The sequence below is a fragment of the Dama dama genome, chromosome 21 (genome assembly GCF_033118175.1).
Source record: "Dama dama isolate Ldn47 chromosome 21, ASM3311817v1, whole genome shotgun sequence".
Taxonomy (NCBI): Eukaryota; Metazoa; Chordata; class Mammalia; order Artiodactyla; family Cervidae; genus Dama; species Dama dama.
In genome coordinates, this window is record NC_083701.1 from 15,622,705 (window position 1) to 15,642,625 (window position 19,921).

The window sequence follows — 19,921 nt, forward strand, 5'->3', positions numbered from 1 at the left end:
ATTCCCCAGAAAACTTGCTAGAAACGCAAACTCTCAGGTCTGACACCAGATAACTAGCTGAACTGGAAATGCCGAGGTGGGGACCAGCAACCTGCATTTTAACAAGTCCTCAGGCTGCCCTGGTGGCTCAGCAGTGAAGGCGGCTTCACTGGGTCACGAAGATCCCTGGGAGAGGGCATGGCGACCCACTCCAGTATTCTTGCCTGCAGAATTCCATGGACAGAGCAGCCTGGCAGGTTACAGTCCATGGGGCTGCAAAGTGTCGGACACAACTGAGTGATTAACACTGTACACAAAGCGGATTCTGAAGTCCAGGAAACTTTGAGGGGCATTGTTCTTAGAAATCTTTGGCTGCACAGAGCAGCACGTAGGATCTCAGATCCCTGACCAGGGATTGAACCCACACCTCTGGCAGTGGAAGCGCAGAGTCTTAACCACTGGACCACCAGGGAAGTCCCAGAGGTGCACTATTCTAATAGATGTCTTACCGTTAAAATGGTAAGTTGCTTTTTTCTGAGATTCTTTCTGAATTCAAAGAATTTTAGGACAAAAAAGGAACTGTTACTTCAAATCTATGTTTTCAACAAATCTAGAACTCAACCAGCTGTTTTCCTATTTTTATACTCCTGAATTATTTTAGGCCACTTTATAAGGCTAGAAAACCAGAACTGAATATAAGATTGCATAAATAATACCTTCCACAAAAGCCTTTGTTTTAAAACAAACTTTCCTGCTTAAGTATCCTAGTCATTTACTCAAACATCTATTTTTGTAAATGTATCCAACTTTCCTTCCAAATTTACTAGATTTGCTTCTAATTTCAGCCAAAAATTGTCATCCCCCAGTGAACATCTATGCAACTTTTAATCAGGTTCAACTAAATGGAATGGATTTTAAAAACAATTCCAGTTACAAATTTTTTAATTGTTTCATAAAGATACTTAAGAAACAGAACGAAAGTAGAAATGATCTTGAACTCAATCAGGACAACTGGGTCTCTTGGTAATTTGCTCAGAGACTTGGAGTTAATAACTTCATCTTCTGGGTCTCAGTTCCCTTGTTTTAAGAGGGAATTGATGATCTTAAAGTCCATTTCAGGTATAAAAGTCTATACATCTGTGATCTTACTCTTATGCTCCATGTACTGTACTTTTACATTAATGTGACACTGTCATATTATTTTAAGTATCATTTAACAGTTTTAAAATTGTTCTAGGATACATGCCTCTTCTTAGGGTTCAGGAATATCACTGTAACACCGCTTCCTTGAGAGCTGAATATGAACAATAAAATATGAACACACGTAAACTTTTAGTTGTTGAAGCACCAAAACGGCAGTGTGACTTTAACAGTCTCTTCTTCTTTCTTAGATGGGCTAATTTATCTATGAAGCTATAAAGATGCATGGCATGAACCCCCAAAAGCAAAGATTTCAAACGTAACTAACAACATGGGCTCTGTGGGTAGAATGCCTGGGTTTGAATTGAACCTACCAGTAAAGAATTATTTGTCAAAGTTATTCAAACTTTCTAAACCTTAATTTTATTAATCTTCTGTTAAGAGGATAATAACAGTATCTTCTGCACAGAAACTAAACAAGCTACTCTACTAAAAGCACTCAGCACGGAATGGACACTCAATAAGCATTAGGTATTTTTCTAATATTATTTGCAAAATCAGCTTTCTGATCAGAAGACATACGTGGAATTCACTTAGTAAACACAAGGGTACAGCTACTTCCTTCAAGGCATCCCACTCTCACTACAAGGGGCAGAAGTTTTCAAACTTCAGGAGGAATCAGAACTACTTGGGCTGCTTTTTTGAAACACAGATTCTGGGCTTGGCTTCTAGAACTCTAATTCTGCAATTTAAATAAGCATCCCAGCTGTTTCTATGACAGGCTGTTGAGGATGGCAGTTTGAGAAACATTTCTGTAGGAGTTTCAAAGAGACAGAACCTTTCCCTTCAAGTACTTAGACTCCCCAAGCAATTTCTCCATTTCAGAACTCACTGCAGCTACTTCCACGTTGCTCCTGTTGGCTGTGTGTGTACCACATACACCTGTGTCCTTTTATGGAGATTTCATTTGCCATCACTTTTAAGTTCCAATATCTATGTCCTGATTGAGTGATATAATATCACTCTTTACCTTGTATTTGAGATATGCCTAATCCTCTAAACCCCAACCCTCCAAACATGTGATGACTGAAGGTTCCTGATACATGGACTATTTCCCATCCTCTGAGCACAGAAGATTCATTAACCCTGACTGCCGACCTGTAAAACTGACCATGGTCTCATTCCCAGTTTTGGTCTCAGAATAACACTTCCAACACTGCTGCTAGTAAACATGTCTTCAGTATAGTATACATTTTCAGACAGAGATTGGAATGTCAAAACCCATACAAATTTAACTCACAAAACCTTCATGTATACGAAACAACGTGAACCACAACACAGCAACAGTCAGGGATCTGATGGATCCTGGGATGGAATGTAGATTATGACAGAGGAATTTACCTGCATCACAGATATCTGACATAAGCTCACTGAAGGAAGCTGGAGGGGAAAGGAGCTGACTCAAGCAACCCTGAATGGTGTTTTGACTAAAAACTGTTAATACTAAAGACAAAAAGAACTGTACATAAACACTGTATGCTAGCTTATAAAGTCCATCATGGAGGTATGGTCTAACAATTCTGAATCTGCTTTACAAAATAAAGTATCTGGATGGTGGACAGCGGGAACCAAGTCTCTTAATGTTGAAGAGGGAAGTTACAGATAAGCAAAGGAAGAAGACTACAATTTTAGCATGTGATACTGGATAAGAGTTCAAGACATCAGAATGAACACATGGATACCTTAATGCAGATACAGATGGACAGATACAGAAACAATGACAGCTATGTGTTCATATCTGTTAGTATACATGCATACACTTCCTATCTCTGACTGCGGAAAGGGCCTAGAAGCAGTGACATTCTGGTGCATGCTAAGTCGCTTCAGTAGTGTCCGACTCTCTTGTGACCCCAGGGACTGTAGCCTACCAGCATCCTCTGTCCATCGGATTCTCCAGGCAAGGATACTGGAGTGGGTTGCTATGCCTCATCCAGGGGATCTTCCCAACTGAGGGATCAAACCCGAGTCTCCTGCACTGGCAGGCGGATTCTTTACCACTAGTGCCACCAACAAGCATACCTAGAGCCCAGATCTTAGTTTCTAAATATCAATTTCTGATAAATGGAACCAGACGCCTTGGAGAAACAGATGATTTAGGAACTGGGACAGGGGTAATACAATTCTTTACAAAAGAATTCCCAATAGTGTATGTTGATATTTGTCCCTCTAAGAGGCGGAGCTTAACTCTCCTCACTTGTGTGGGTAGATTTAATGACTTGTTTCCAAAGAACAGTATGTAGAGGGAGAAAAAAGTAACTTTACAGTATACAAATCTGATAAACACCCCTGGGGCCAGGTGCCAAAAATCTGTATCACAGCAAATCATGTTGATGGCGTGTACCCCCTAGTGTCATGTGATGAGAAGGGCTCTTGACTTTCACGGTCTTCTTGCCAAAACCACATAATCTCACTCTAACTACGACAAACCCAAATTCAGGGACATTCTACAGAATATCTAACCAGGATTCCTCAAAGTTGTCAAGGTTATAAAAACCAAAAAAAAAAAAAAAAAATAGGGAAAAAAAGAAACAGACTAAGATGCGACAAAAGAGATGGTGACTAAATGCAATGTGACAGCCGGGACTGGATCTTGGACAATGTCTTGAAAAAAGACATTAGTGAAATCTGAAAAGTCTGGTGTGTACCATTTGGTTTAGTCAATAGTTAAGTACCACTATTGTTTTTTAGTTCTGACAAATGTACCATGGGAATGCAAGATTTCAACAAATAGGGGATCTGTGTGAGTGTATATGGAAACTCTTTGAGTTTTCTACAACTTTCTGTAAAACTAATATTATTCCAAAATAAGAAGTTTATTTAAAAGAGAGAGACAGAGAGCACAGAACAACCAAATGAGGAGAAAGGGAGACTGCAAAAAGAGATGAAGCTGCATTTAGAAAAGTCTACATGATTAAAAAAAAATAATTCTTAACTGCTATTTGGTGTAAAGAATTTTACTTGCATGTAAGTAAGGGACTAGCCAGATAACATTATTACTACAACTTACTTTCTTGGTATTCAGAACACCTACGAAACACACACACATGAAATCTTTTCTCAACACCATCTTCAAATTCAAAAGATTAAATGGACTTGGATGCAGTGTGGCAGACAAACTGAAGAAGGAATCAAGAAGTACGTGTGTTAACTAGTTCAACTTAGACAAGTTATTTCGTCTTTCTGGGCCTCAGTTTCCTGATCTGTAATAGGAGGTTTAAAAAGATGCTTTAGCATTCTTTTTGGATGAAAATAGAACCACCTCCCTGAAACCAAATCCTGCTAGATGTGCTCCTATCCCCCGGCAGCCCCACCTCTATCTCATCTGTCTGTAGCTTCACCCAGAACCCAGGATGCTGGCCCAGACCCTCTGTTCATTTCACATATTCTAAGTAACAAATACACATTGCATGGCCTCATTTCCCTTGGGTAGGCTATTCCCAAATACTTACCTTTTTGACCCCGAACTCAAAGACCAACTGCTTAGTGGTCATCTCCACTTGGAGACATATCTAAAGCTGAATTCATTTCCCCCAAAACACTAGTCCTTGAGTTCCCATTTGTGGTAGGCAGAATAAAGCGCCCTCCGCCCCCCGCAAAAGGTTCCATTTCCTAATCCACAGAAACTGTATGTACATTACATGGAGAGACGGAATTTAGGTTGCTAATCAACTGACCTTGAGAAGGGGAGATAAATTCTCCTGGGTTACTCTGGGTACACCTATTAACAATATTATCACGAGGCTCTCTATTAGTGAAGGAGAGCACGAGGGTCAATGTCACAGTGACGCAGGATGAGAGAGACCGGACTGGCCACCACTATGCTGGAAGATGGAAGGAATGTGAGCAGCCTCCAGGAGCTGAGAAAGGCAAGAGAACAGCTCTCACCCAGAGCCTCCATCAAGGAACACAGCCCTTCTGACACGGAGATTTTAGCCCAGGGAGACCCACTTCAGACCTCTGACCTTCAGCTCTGTCAGAGAATAAGACTGTGTGTTGTTTTAAGCCACTAAGTCTCTGGTAAGCTGTTCCACAGAAATAGCAAAATAATACACCAGGCTCTTAATGGGGAATGCTTCAGTCAGAAACGAGTATCAGCACTGACTTCTTCCTTTTCCCTCAATTTCCACATTCAGTAGATCACTGAGTGTCATCAATTATCCGCCTTTGTCTCTTATGAATCTGTCTACTTCTCACCAACCTCATACCACCTTTCTAGTCCAAGTCACTACTACCTAATGCCTGGGACCGAACAGTCTCCTGACTGGTTGGTCTACCTTCAGCTCATTCCTAGGAAACCACTTCCCACATCATAGCCAGAGAATTAAAACAAATACCAATTATAATACTCAAATCTCTAATAAACGTATGAGCACCTATCCTAGCTCTTAAAACTTCATTTCTTTCCCAGATCCAGAGTTAAAATGCAGTCTTAATGAAAAAGAGAAGTTAAATCAGTCACCTCTTAAACAGGGAAATTCAAATTTTGGCAAGTATACTTTCTAAAGGTTCTTGAGAAACCCATTCCCATGGTGCTCATTGGTTGGGACCAATGAAATCCATTAAATAAACACAGAACAAAAGTTTACTAAAACCCCTGTTCACAAGGCAGTCATCTGCTTCACTTGTGCTCTAACTATTAAAATGTGAAGGATTTTGCTTATGTTTTGCAAAGTTCCCCCACTGGTGAGAACAGTAAGGATGAGAAGCAAAAACAAGATCACTGGAGTGAAAATGCAAATATTAATATCATTAAATAACTGGATGAATGGGAAATTACGGGAACATGCCATCAGTTAATCAAAAGGGAAAAGAATAAAGAAGAGAAACTGTTTCACAGTCAATCATGTGACACAACTCTTGGACTCGCATGATAATCTCTGAGTTCATCTGGATCTATGAGAAGGCTTCTGGGTATTATTAGGGATTTGATATATGAATTTAGTAAGGTTCATTACTAAACTATTATTGGTATTTTCCTTCCCAATTATTAAGTATCTAAATACAGGTGCATAGTGCACCCTGGAAAAATAAGGCAGATACAGTGTAATTCTTTGAAATTCAACAAACTCCAAAATAACCCAAGATCTCTGGAAAGCTCTAAGAGTAGACAGCACTAACAAAAACTGCATCTTCTGTGTAACAGACCGTATAATCTTTTTTTGCAGCTGGTTTAAATATCTATTTCAGTCTGTCCCAAAGGCGCTCTGATCCTCTGTGCTTGAAATTAAATCCCATACTAATTTTTCTGAAACTAGAACACGTTTCTGCTTCAGAAACCATCACAGACGTCATTTTGTTCCTACTGAGAAGATAATGCCCACCCCTCATTCCCTTCCCCCACATACACTTGGCCATCACAACACATTTTCTCAGCGTCATTCTTCATTCCAATGGGAAGGTATATACTTTACAGCTATTTATTCACTAATTCTCTTTATTATCAAGGTAAGTGTTTACAAGCTGACAAGCCAAGGTGAAAAGCATGACAAAGTGCATAAACTGTTTCAAACTACCAACAACTGTGAAAAGGAGATATTGGCCCTATTTTACCCACAAAGAAAAAGCAGCTCAAAGAACTGAAGTAACTGGTTTAAAGTTACACAGATAGTAGATAACAGAACTTGCATTTTAACTCAGGGCTATTTGTACAATATTAAATTTGTACAGTATTTACTTTATATAATACTAATTCTCAACCAAGAGCTCTAAAGGATCATTCCCCTCTGCAAAGGGCCCAAATAACTATTAACAAAAACATTTTTTAACCTGCAGTGGTCAAAAAGTAATTGACCTGAAACTAACAAAACACTGTAAATCAATGATTCTTCAATTAAAAAAAAAATCTAATGAAAACAGCTCTGTGGAGCTGTTTGGAGACTGAATAAAAAACTATAACTGACAGTAAAACAAGCAAACAAATAAATGAAAGGATGTGTTCAAAATTTTGGAAAAAAAGGTAACTGACCAATAAAATGTGAGTGCTTTGGGCCAAGTATTGTGGAGGGCATTTTATACATATGATTCAATTCTCACATCAACCCTAAATAAGGTGGGAATAAAGGAGCTGTTCGTGGGCCCACAATCAAACACTCATTAGCTATAAGGACAATATTATCCCCTATTTTACAGATGAGGAAGCCAAAACCTCAAGTCTCCATGCTATTAACTTTCAGACCTGGTTCTTAAAAGTCCTAAATTATTCTCCTAGCCAACCAAAGTATTCTACTGCCCTATTGGGCAAAAAGGAAAAGAAGGAAGGAAAGTGGCAGTAACCGAGGCCTCACTACTGCAGGATGAAATGTACTACATCATCTTGATGTAATGGTACTAAAGCTCTAATACATGGTGCTAAAACTCTGAAAAGGACCAAACTGCAGCTAGTCTTCAAGGTGAACTACTTGCACCTCCCTGGATCTATCAGGTATTGGGACGCAATTCTTCATGTGCCTCACACATCTCTGCACAATGTGCAGAAGCATGAACTGCCCTTTTGTCCCAGACTATCTTTCGAGGATGTTTGCAGAGTGAACAAAGCTTTGGAAGACTAAGACAGAGCAAGAGTCTCACTCCAGAGCAAAACTCAGGCAGGTTTACTGCCTATTAAAAACATCTGAGTTCCCCAAGCTTAAGGTTCCTCAACTCCAACACAAGCCCACTGCAGTATCACCCTGGAGCGCTTCCCTATCAACCCTGAAAAGACTCAGATTGGGAGTGAACCTACAGGACCTAGGTTCACAAGGCTTGATGTACCACAGAAAAGGCCTTTGTCTCAGACTCAGGAGTCTCCTGCCCTCTGCCAGCATCCATCCAACCATGGCAGGCTAACTTGATAGCGTCCAGTTAGGGTAAAACCCCTGACCCTCCAGAGATCTTGACACCAAACTCTGAACCACCTCTCACCTTTGCTTTCCTCAGAGATACCCTCTCCCACTCTACAGAAGCCACCATTCATCTTTTGGTCATCATCTTCTGCATGAAATTGCCCTTAAAGGTCCTCAGCTAGAACTTCCTACTAACCCCACAGTGCCCCATTGTTTACTGTACATACTGTACCCTCACAGCGCTTTGGAAGTTTTATTCTACTTACTCATTTGTGTGCTGTGCCAGTTAATCAGTTTACTGCCTCTCCCAGCTCAGAGCTTATCTTTTTATACATGCTCTGTGGTAATGAATGAAATTGCTTTAAGCATTTCTCCTTATAGCAAGCAGAATGTTAAACTTTCTCAATGGGGGTAGTGCTGGAGGACACTGCAGGAGGAAGGGAGCTCTCCAGAGAAGATCACACTTAATGATGAAAACACTGAATGTTTCTGTCCTAAGATAAGGAACACAATAAGGATGCCTGTTGTGCTTCCCAAATGGCTTAGTCGTAAAGAATCCACATGCCAATGCAGGAGATGCGGGTTCAAGCCCTGGGTCAGGAAGATTCCCTGGAGAAGGAAATGGCAACCCACTCCAGTATTCCTGCCTGGAAAATCCCAGGGACAGAGGAGCCTGATGAGCTAGAGTCCATGGGGTTGCCTAAACAAGGATGCCTGTTTCTGCCACTTCTATTCAACACAGCATTTACTGCAGGTTCTAGCATCAGGCAAGAAAAAGAAATAAAAAAACTGGAAAGGAAGACATAAAACTATCTCTATTCACAGATGACATGATCTTGCATAAAGAAAATCGTACCACATCCATTAAAAATACACACATATACACACAATATACATATATATACATATAAACTAATAAGTGCGTTCAGCAAGGTTGCGAGATACAAGATCAACAAATAAAAATCAACTGTATTTTCATAATTTGCAATGAACAATTTGAAAATGAAATTAAGAAAATAATTCAATTTACAATAGCACCAAAAAGAATAAAATGCTTTAGAATAAATTAACAAAAGAAATGTAAAACTAATGCTCTGAGAACACTGTTGACAGAAATTAAATAAGATCTAAATAAATGCAATCCCGTCAGAATCCCAGCTGTCTTCTTTGTAGAAACTGATAGGCTGACCCTTAAATTCATATAGAATTACAAGAGACCCCAAAGACCCAAAACAATTTTGAAAAAGAAGAGCAAAGTTGGAGGACTATACTTCCCAACTTCAACTCTTACTACAAAGTTACAAGACACTGAGGTACAGGCATAAGGACAGGACTACAGAATTCTATCAATGGAACAGAATTAACTGAGATACCAAAAATAACCAAGTATGCCAATGGTCAACTGAATTTCAAGAAAGAGGAACCAAGACTATTCAGTGGAGAAGGAATAGTGCTGGGACAACTGGACAGTTACATGCGAAAGAATGAAACTGGACCACTAACTCAAACCATATACAAAATTCATTCAAAATTTAATATAATAGCTAGAGCTATAAAACTCTCGGGAAAAAACTAGGAATAAATTTGCAAGACCTTAGATTTGGCAATGAATTCTTAGGTATGACATCAAAACCACAGACAACAAAAGAAAAAACAGATAATTGCACTTCATCAAATAAACTTCTACACTTCAAAGACTACTATCAAGAAAATAAAAAGACAACGTGCAGAATGGGGAAAAAAATTACAAATCATTTATTTGATAATGGACTGATACCTAGAAAACATAAAGAACTCTTACAACTCAGAAACAAATAATACAATACAAAATACAATACAAAATGGGCAATGGATGTGAGTAGAGATTTCTCCAAAGAAGATGCACAAATGTCCAGAAAGAACATGAAAAGAAGTTTCATATCACTGCTCATCAGGGAAATGCAAATCAAATGTGCAGAACAGCATTTCTTAATAATATAGAAATAACAATTTATTAATAACCACAATGTGATGTCTATCAGTGCACATAGGATGTGTATATCCAAAGAGTAGAATACTATTTAGCCATAAAAAAATAGAGCAATTAACTGGGAGGGGATTAAAAGAAAGCTAGGTTAGTTATCCTAAGTAAAATCCCATCAACAGCAATAATGAAACAGCAATGAGATCATTTTTAATCAACCTCATTACGGCCCAGATGCTGCTAGAATAAGGGGAAGCGCAGATCCAAATGGCAATGAAGCCTCCTCTCAACTTCAGTCTAGGCGAAAGTGCCAACTCAAAAATGCCTTTAAAGAAATTCATGCAAGGAATGCCTCTTGCGAGCTGGTCACATGCAAAAGTGAAGCAAGAAGCACATCTGTTTTGGAACTCGCCCCAAGGGCCTCTAGTTCTTCTCCAAATTGGGTTCATAACTCCCACCCACAGAGAGAAAGCCAGTGCCCGGAGCAGCACCCAGGGACAAGCAAATTAGCATTTCCAAGGTCAATTGCTGACAGGCCTAATGGTTTACAGCAACCAGAATATTCTGGCTGCTGAAGTTAAGAGGCTGAGCCTCTCGAGCTTGCTCAACACCAGCAAGAAACTAATTTAACACATCAACTACAAAATATGAAAATACTGTAGGTGTGGAGTCAAATCAGCATGTGACATTTCAAACAGAAACAAATATTAATAGGATCTGCAGAAGTAAGTAATTTTAAGCTAGTTAAACAATTTTGGGAAAAACCTAAAATACCAATCTCACCAGTGGTAGAAGACTAATAAGATTCAAAAAAAAAAAGAGAGAGAGAGAAAAAATCAACAGATAATATATTATTTTACTAACTGGTTTAATGTGAATACTCACCAAAACCACTTTAAAAAATATGCAAAACTAACTGATTTAACTACCATCACAATTTTCTGCCCTTCTCTGCGAGTCACTGAAAACTGAAATGCCCTCTATACTTGCTGCTATTACAACTGCCATTTCTAACATGGAACTATTAAGCATCTGAAACATGGCTAGTCCAGACTAACAAAGGAATGTGGGTGCAAAATTAACTCAATTGTCATACTGATTATATGCTGACATAATATTTTAGACAACATTAGATTAAATAAAATATTACTAAAATTATTGCCTCCTCTTTTTTCTTGCTTTTTGTAATGAGGATACTAGAAAATTTTTAGTTAAACATGTGGCTCACATATTTTTACTGACCAGTGCTGCTACATATAAATAATACTTTACATTTATGTAGCATACACATACGTAATTTCAGGTGTAAAGTAGATAAAGAGGGAGAAATGGATCTGGATAATAAATATCTTCTGTAGAATAATCAAATTGGTTTCATCTTTTAATCACCAATCTAATAAAACCTCCTTTCTTACTGAAAGACAAACTTTTATGTCTTTTAAAAAGAACCTGATATTTCAAAAATGATTCTAAAGTCTGTTCTACTTCTACTATGAACTGTCTCCTTTTCCTAAAATTAAAATAGTCTTAATTCTTTTCGGTGATCAAAGATACATGATAAAGTGCCAGTCTGATTTTAAAATCTGATCGAGCGACTCCATTTCGGTTTTTTCTGTAGTAGTCATTTTCATACCTGTTAGGTCTTTGAAACCAAACCCATGCTTCTGCTTCAAAGATTTTTTAAAAAGGAGAATCAACACAAAGATTGTTCTCCAGCATCTAGAAAAACCCAGGCAGTATTCAGGTACTATACAAACTCTGTTTTAAAAACTAAACTATGACTCATTTACTGTTTCAAAAAGTAACATCCCAACGCGGATGGGAGAGCTTAGCAAACAGGAGAGCACAGCAAGCAATTATTTCCACACATTCCATCATGTGTAGAAACCACGGCAGCTCTCAGGTTGTTAGAGTCAGGGAAGAAAGAGAATCTGGAGGTGTTGGAATGGCTGGAAATTTATGGAGTGAGAGTGCACGGTAACATGAGGTGAGGTGAGGCCAGCGACGGCCCAAACTTTCCTCTCTGTGGGTCTTAAAAAGGAAGGAAGGCAACAGGAAAGGAAAACACATTTCACACTTTCTAACATCCCCAGACTGTCCCACTACAGTTGGCCCACCGATAGAGTTGTACCTACTGCTCATATTTGTATGAACAGTACATATAATTGAAAGTGGTTTTTAAATGTTATCAACAACAACAAGATTCACTAAGGTAGAACGGTAAGTAATAAATATGAGATGTACTCTTCTATTTTGTGACAGGGCCAGCATCTATCTCTGGTAAATGAACTGAGTAACCTGTATAAACAGAAATAAAGCCAGTGGAAAGGAGAGGTATAGTCCTCATTCCTTCCTGGAAGAGGTGACCTTAACCTTAATAGCCCTACCTTTCTGTTGTTCTGATAGAATCAACACATTTTTCTGTATCCTTAGGTATACAGAATAACTCGGGTTCCAAGTTATGAAATGTCAGTAACTTAGTGATTATACCTTTTAAACAATCTTGAACCTGCAATCAACACACACAGCAAGGGCCCAATGGCGACCTGATTAACAAGTGTCCTGGTGCCACCTAGTGGTGTATGCTTCCCGTCAAAGGGCAAATAATGATTAGACCAGGGCTCTTGGCCCATGGAGGAGCAACATCAGCTTGTCCTAGACCTATTGAAACTTTAGTACTGGGGCCCAGGCATCTGTTTTAACAAGCCCTCTAATGTAATTCTTCCCACGTTTGAGCACTACTGGATTAATCAGTCCTGACACAAAAATTAAGTGCAAAGTATTAAAAAATTAGGTTCAACAATGAACAAAAGTGCTCAATTTCTAATTGGGGAAAGCAATTTAGTTTTCTGCATTTTGAATCTAAATATCTGTATTTAAGGAACTGCATTAAAAGCCATTTACTAACACATTGATATCCATCCAACATTTGATAGTCCCAGTCTCTGAAAATATCCTAAGTGCACCCTGAGGTCTATGCTCCAAGCAAATCCAGTTCAAAGGAAAGGCCAAACACATAACAAAACAAAAATACAGTGAACGTGAAAGTTGCTCGTGTCCAACTCTTCGCGACCCTGTGGACTATACAGTACATGGAATTCTCCAGGCCAGAATACTGGAGTGGGTAGCTGTTTCCTTTTCAAGGGGATCTTCCCAACCCAGAGATCAAACCCTGGTCTCCCGCGCTGTGGGTGGATTCTTTACTGGCTGAGCCACCAGGGAAGCCCAAGAATACTGGAGAGGGCAAACTATTCCTTCTCCATCGTATCTTCTCGACCCATGACTCAAATCGGGGTCTCCTGTACTGCAGGTGGATTCTTTACTAGATGAGCTACCAAGGAAGCCAAGCCCAAGAAAGTCAAAGTGTTAGTCGCTCAGGCTCTTTACAATCTCATGCACTGTAGCCACCAGGCTTCTTAGTCCATGGAATTCTCAAGGCAAGAACACTGGAGTCAGTTGCAATTCCCTCCTCCAGGGGATCTTCCCAATCCAGGGATCAAATCCAGATCTCCTGTATTGCAGGCAGATTCTTCACCACATGAGCCACCTTAAGAAAAAGCATTAATTGTTATCAGGATATCAGGTTATGGCCTCTTAAGGGGGCCCACCTGAAAAAAGGGAACACATGAAAAGCCAAGGTGGTAGAACACTGGTGATTTTTAAATTAAGAGTCACCAAAGGGCTTCCCAAGTGGCAGAGTGGTGAAGAACCCACCCACCAATGCAGGAGATGCAAGAGACATGGGTTCCATCCCTGGGTTGGGAAGATCCCTTGGAGAAGGGAATGGCAACCTGCTCCAGTATTATTGCCTGGAAAATTCCATGAACAGAGGAGCCTGGCATGCTATAGTCAGTGCTACAGTGGGGTTATAAAGAGTCGGACATGACTGAATGATGGAGAACACACTGATGATAACACTCCCTAATAATAACAGACACTGCAAAAAAGGTCCACTGTTTGTATCTGCTCCGATGCAACTATATTATACAGTAATCAAGAGAAAAGCAGGTCTGACGAAGCCTTGCTGAACTGTTTATTTTCTATGTACGTCTTAGAGGAGAACTTGGTTACTTTAAATAACTTAAAACAACTGGGATTCATTGAGAAGTTCCACAATGCATTTAGTTGTTTGCATTCCCTTAAATTCAGCTTAATATTATGCTCTTCTTTGGGAGGAAAAAAAACCTAATTTTTAATAAGTATCAGTTTATTTACAATTTAAAAGTTATATGCTTGAAGTAAAAAAACTGGATCAAGAGATATATGCCCAACATGACTACTGGTCCACAGAGTCACAATTAAGAATATATACCATCCTTTACTCCACGGCTTAAATGACAAACCTATCACTTAAAAGAAAAAATCAACTCTTGAAAAGCTAACCATGCAAAACCAAGCCTCAAATACGATAGGTAACATCACAGACATTAATATCGATGGCATAAAATATAAAGGTACTGCAATAAGAGATAAGAGAAAATATACCCCCAAAATGCCTCTGACATCACTAACAGCTGGTAAGAATTACTGCCATCCACTGAGGGTCATCAGAAAGAGAAAGTGGCACCAGAAAATCTAGGTCAAGGGGCTGAAATCAGGCCAAAGTGGCTTTAAATTCAAATCCCCTAGCTGTCACTTAGATGTGTGCCCTGCTGTAAGTTTTTTCAACTCAGTGAGCCTCATTTCCCCCTCTATAGAGTGAGGATAAGACTACCCAGCTCAGCGATTTTCACCACCTTGCCTGTCTGCGTGCCTTCTTGGTCATGTCCAACTCTTTACAACCCTGTGTACTATAGCCCGCCAGGCTCCTCCGTCTACGGGATTTCCCAGGCAAGAATACTAGAGAGGGTTGTCATCTCCTTCTCCAGGAGATCTTCCAGACCTAGGGATCGAACCGGCGTCTCCTGCATTGGCAGGCCAGGTTCTTCACCACTGAGCCACGTGGGGTTTTCACTGCATGCACCTTTATTTAATAGTATCGGCCCACAGTCAGCTCTCCCAGCTCCCTTTTCTTCACCCACTTCAACTCTTACATCAGGAGGTGAGGCAGGTTCCCAGATCAAGACTAAACAATACAATAATGGTGACGATACATTTAATAGTATCTCATATGTATCTCCAGGACACAAGTTAACAGTACATGGAGTTTTACCAGCTGAGGAAAAGGCTTCCATACGGGACAGACAGATAACAGATGAAGTGACTATACCAGTGATCAAAGTATGCTGCCCCCAGAGTTTACTCAAATTCATGTCCACTGAGTTAGTGATACTATCTAACCATCTCATCCTCTGCTGCGCTCTTTTTCTCTCGCCTTCAATCCTTCCCAGGACCAGGATTTTTTTTCAGTGAGTCGGTTCTTTGCATCTGGTGACCAAAGTATTGGTGCTTCAGCTTCAGCATCAGTCCTTCCAATGAATATTCGGGATTGATTTCCTTTAGGATTGACTGGTTGGATCTCCTTGCAATCCAAGGGACTCTCAAGAGTCTTCTCCAGCACCACAGTTCAAAAGCATCAGTTCTTCAGTGCTCAGCCTTCTTTATGGTCCAACTCTCACATATGTACATGACTACTGGAAAAACCATAGCATTTGACTCTACAGGCCTTTGTTGGGTATGTAGTGGAGCCTCCATAAAAACCCAAAAGGGTGGGGTTCAGAGAGCTTCTGGGTTGGTAAACACACAGAGGTGCTGGGAGGGTGGCAGGCTTGGGGAGGGCACAGAAGGTCTGTGCCCTTTCCCACTCACCTTGCCCTTGGCATCTCTTCCACCTGGCTGTTCCTGAGATGTACCCTTTTATAATAAATCAGCAATCAAGGACGTAAACTGCTTTCCTGAGTTCTGTGAGCTGCTCCAGCTAATTCTATCAATAGAACCCAAAGGGCAGACTTACAGGACTGAGTCCATAGCTTGTGAGATCTGACACTAACTCCAGGTATAGTGTCAGAACCGAACTGAACTGTAGGACACCCAGCTGGTGGCTGCAGAGATTTGGAAAACTGCTAGAGTGGGGAAAAGACCCAGACATTTGATAGCTAGAAGTGTCAGAAGCACTGTGAGTAGCAGAGTAGAAACAGTGCAGTTTTCCCTACACCTGGGAAATATGAAGACACAGGCAAAATAACTGAGCTCTTCTAGAGACCTGGATTTTTAATATTCTGTAGGCCACACCTTTATACTTTTAACACTGCAGATACCGTAATTTTCAGTAGTCTTCATTTATTTAAGTTATAATAATCTCTTGCTTTTATAATTGGCTCCAGTTACAAAAGTGATATAAGACATACAAACATTGGCTTCTTCTGGTTACTATTATTTTTATTGTCTTTTGGCCACCACCCCACTATCATTACTTTCTTCTAATTACTGCTTCTACTCAATAACATAATTATGGATTAAAGTATAAGAGCAAGGCCCAAAAGAAACCTTCCCCATAACTAGAGGCCTGGCTGTAAGAAGCAGTTCTTTAGACAGAGAAATTTATTACAATATAATGAAAATCCAGATCTTCCTAAGAAAATAAGTCCTGAGAATGTGACGTCAGTATGTGCTGGCCTCTCAAGCCATTAAGTAATTCTGAAAATAAATTTAACATAGAGGATTTAAGTAAAATAATTACTCCTTTTTCACAAAATTAGATGATGAGTGAGAGGGTTATGGGTAGTCATAATCTTCTTTTTCTTTCTATTCATCTAATTTTTAGATTTAGGAATGCCTTCTTTCAGGAGGAAAACTAGAATACTACCCCCAAAAGCATTCAAATTGAGAAGTACGCACTCAGCTAAATGCTTAATGTTTGCAAAACTTCAGTTATTCATGAAGAGTACAAACTTCCAAGACCATGCAATTTTTTAACTTTGACCACTGTTCTTTATTCATCACTAACTCTAAAGTAACCGTCACAAAGTGAAAACTCTGTTTCTTGCCTGGATGGAGTAAGGTGTGAAAAAGAAAAGGAATCAGGTTTAAAAAGGTGATGATTCTTAGCTGGAATACAAATTCTGGATACAAGAAAGAAAACTGACTATCATTCAGTCAATTCACAGTATCACTTCTATCAGTCAGGGTGCTCTGGCTGCAAGGGGAGGAAACCTGTCCATCATCGTTTAACCAAAAAGGAACTGATTTTCCTGCCATTATGAGTCCAGAAATAGACAGTCCAAGGTCAGCACAATGACCCCAAAGGATCCCAGCTACTTCCTTCCACAACCATACTCAACTCTGCCTTTGTAAACAGAAGACGCTAAGGCCCAGGAAAAGCACAAATGTCCAAGGGAAGTCGTTGAAAACTCCACTTGCAGAAAAGGACAAAAGCTGATGAGCTGTTTCAGAAAAAGTCTGCAACCTCACTTTGGAATTTCAAAGGGAGAAGGAAAAGAAGAGGAAAAGGGAGAGGGAGAAGAAAGGAAAATCAGATACTGTCAACCTCAACAAAATAACCAAAACTTTCTGGGCTAAATATCACTAAATGTTACTTCAATATTATCCAACTGCTGCAAATGCCAATTGAAGGACAAAGTCAATTTTCAATAAAGTGTAACGGTTAAGGGCAGAAACTCTACAGTCAAATTGCTTATGCTCAAATCTCAACTTCCACTGCCGAGTCACTGCGTGACCTTAAGAAGGTACTCAGCTTCACGAAGCCTCAGTGGCTCACAGTGGGGATAACAACAGTCCTTACTTTGCAGGATTACAGGTCAGACCAAGTGAGACAGCACCTGTAGAAACAGCATAGCACCTGCACACATTTGATGCATGTCCCAAATCCAGCTCTCATCTTTAGAGCAGTATGGCCATCACCATCACCACAGTACCTTGGCATAGCTCAACAGACATTCAGTTACCTGCCTGACCTTAATAACTGCAGTCTTTCTGCTCTGCTTCTTTCAGCAAGGCACAGACAGAAAGCAGCATGGAGCAGTAAAATCCAAAAGCTCTCCATCAAAATTTTCTCATCTACTGAACCCTTGGGCAATTTAAATATGCATCTTTTTATTCTTTTCTTCCAAATGTTCCTCACGTATTCAGCAAGAATTAAATATTTCACAGATAAAAAAGTATAAGTTCAAAATTCAAAGAAAATTACCTATCTTTGAGCAAGTTATAGAACTAAGGCTGTAACTGGGACTAAAGCCCATATCAGGCTGACTTTAAGTCCTTCATTTAAGTGACAATTTTGGCCCTGTCTCTTAAAAAGTCTTTCATCTACTGTTGAGACTGAGTTAGTATACAATTTACTTAAATGCCGGGTGTTTTTCTACTCTCTGGGTCCTTGGACAGCACCTCGGTCTGGTGCCACGTGAAGACTGCTCTCCTAACAAGCGTCTGCTCAATCACTCCAGTGGGGGTCATTCTAGGCCTCCTCTCTGTATAGAGTTTCTCCCATCACCTAAGTCCTCCTCACAGGCACTCCAGTTCAGGATCATAACCAGCTGTGTGGTCCCCGAGACCCTTCCACAAGGTCGACAGGATCAAAACTATTTCATAATAACTGTCAGACCTGCAACGGAGTAGCTGCAGCAGAGACCACATGGCCCACAGAGTTTCAGATATTTGTTATCAGACCCCTGATGGAAAAACTTTGCCAATCTCTGCTTTAGAGCATGAATCTTTCAAAAAGTGATGCTTATGTTTCTTCTTAAATGACACAGAAGATGTTGCATTTTGCATCAAAATATACCTATTAAAAAAACAAAAATGAAGTTTGTATTAAAAACACTTAGAAATCTTCAAACCAAATCCTGAAAAAAAAACTGATACAACCCTCCAAGAGGTTATGCAACAGCTCTTCTCTCATGGTTTAAGATTTTACTATGAGATTCCCCAGGACTACCTACCAAAGCCAAATCTCCATCAGCGTCAAAAGAGACTATAAATCAGGCTGGACAGGGGTAAGACCTTAAGAGAACACCCACAAAGATGGGTGACTCCTGCTGCCTTCTGTGAATGAATATCTAGTATGGAACTCACCTTTCTGCCATGAGTGACCATAAGGCCGGGCAAAATATATGAAACAACTGCTTTCAGGCATTGAGACAACAGACAGAGCAGAACTGGGATTCCTGCGAAATCAAGTGAGGTAAGTCCTCTAACTGCTCTCCTCCCTGCAGAAAGAAGGGAGAATCTAAGTGAAGCACAGCAGTCTGGAAGGCCCCAACAGACAGAGACCGGAGCTCAAGCTGCTGAGCATCAGGGGTTTTGCAAGACAGAGCACAGTGAGGGAGGCATGCAGAGAAAGCCCTTCAGGAATCTATACAGATTCCTCCTAAAAGCTAAGTCAACCCAAAGTGACACCACACCGTGTGCGTGCTCAGTCACTGAGTCATGTCCAACTCTTTGAGAATCCATGAACTCTAGCCTGCCAGGCTCCACTGTCCATGGGATTTCCCTGGCAAGAATACAGGAGCAGTTTGCCATTTCTGTCTCCAGAGGATCTTCCTCACCTAAGGACTGAACCCGTGTCTCCTGCATTATAGGCAGATTCTTTATCACTGAGCCACGCAAGAAGAGAAAACGACACTAGATCTGTCCTAATGAAGTTTAATAACAAGTCTGGAATGGATCAACCTAATCCACAAATTACTTAGCTGCCAACCAAAACAAAGGTCAATACTCTTCACGGGAAGATGACAAATTCCAGAAACTCAACAACATAATGTACTCAAGCAGCAATGGACAGAGCTAACAGAATCAGCAGACGAGAACATTATAAATGCACTTCATGTGCTCAAGAATACACAAGAAAACACGAGCATAATGAAGAGAAAAATTAGATTTCATTTCATTCTTTTTTATGTCTTCTAAAGCTCTAAAAAGTCTCTGAAATTAAAAGTCCCCTGGATAGACTTAGCATATTAGACCCTTGAAAAGACAGGACTAATGAACTTGAAGACACAGCTAAAGAAACTATTCATACTGAAGTCAAGGAGAAAAAAAAGACTTGAAAAAATCACCCAAG

General features: G+C 40.0%; 1 protein-coding gene and 1 long non-coding RNA gene across 3 annotated transcripts in view; both read right to left on the bottom strand.

Annotated features, from left to right (window-relative positions):
* NSMCE2 (NSE2 (MMS21) homolog, SMC5-SMC6 complex SUMO ligase) overlaps positions 1-19,921 on the bottom strand; it is a 232,104-nt gene that overhangs the window by 205,881 nt on the left and 6,302 nt on the right. The gene's annotated exons all lie outside the window — the stretch shown is intronic.
* Positions 15,044-19,465, bottom strand: LOC133042535 (uncharacterized). The gene is made up of 2 exons (XR_009689509.1): positions 18,934-19,465; positions 15,044-18,643 (listed from the first exon to the last, which is right to left on the bottom strand). It is a non-coding gene; the product is annotated as an uncharacterized LOC133042535 (long non-coding RNA).